The sequence below is a fragment of the Buceros rhinoceros genome, unplaced genomic scaffold (assembly GCF_000710305.1).
Source record: "Buceros rhinoceros silvestris isolate BGI_N320 unplaced genomic scaffold, ASM71030v1 scaffold28374, whole genome shotgun sequence".
Taxonomy (NCBI): Eukaryota; Metazoa; Chordata; class Aves; order Bucerotiformes; family Bucerotidae; genus Buceros; species Buceros rhinoceros.
In genome coordinates, this window is record NW_010408046.1 from 1 (window position 1) to 309 (window position 309).

At 59.5% G+C, this 309-nt stretch overlaps 1 protein-coding gene across 1 annotated transcript in view; it reads left to right on the plus strand.

The window, feature by feature from the left end:
* Positions 1–6: 6 nt before the first annotated feature.
* GRAP (GRB2-related adaptor protein) overlaps positions 7–309 on the plus strand; it is a 5653-nt gene continuing 5350 nt past the window's right edge. Inside the window, exon 1 of the mRNA XM_010134744.1 lies at positions 7–58. The gene's annotated coding sequence lies outside the window, so the exon portion shown is untranslated. The remainder of the gene's footprint in view (positions 59–309) is intronic.

Genomic DNA, 309 nt, shown 5'->3' on the forward strand with positions numbered 1-309 from the left:
CAGCTTCCAGACGACTGAGAAGGACGAGCTGCCCTTTCAGAAAGGGGACACCCTGAAGGTACGGGGAGCAGGGGGAGTCACCAGCCATGGGGAAGTTAGATGGGGTTGCCTTGGGGACAGAGCGGGCACACGGCATGGGGTGACACTGGCGCTTTCATTGCACCCAGTTTTGTTGCCTCTTTGGGGCTTTCTGTGGGGTATGAGGAGCCATCCTGGAGGTGTTCTGGGTGTGGAGCAGCATTGCCAGCAGCGGTGGGTACCGGCCACATCTCCAGAGAGGTCCCAGCTGAGATAGATACGTGGTCTCCC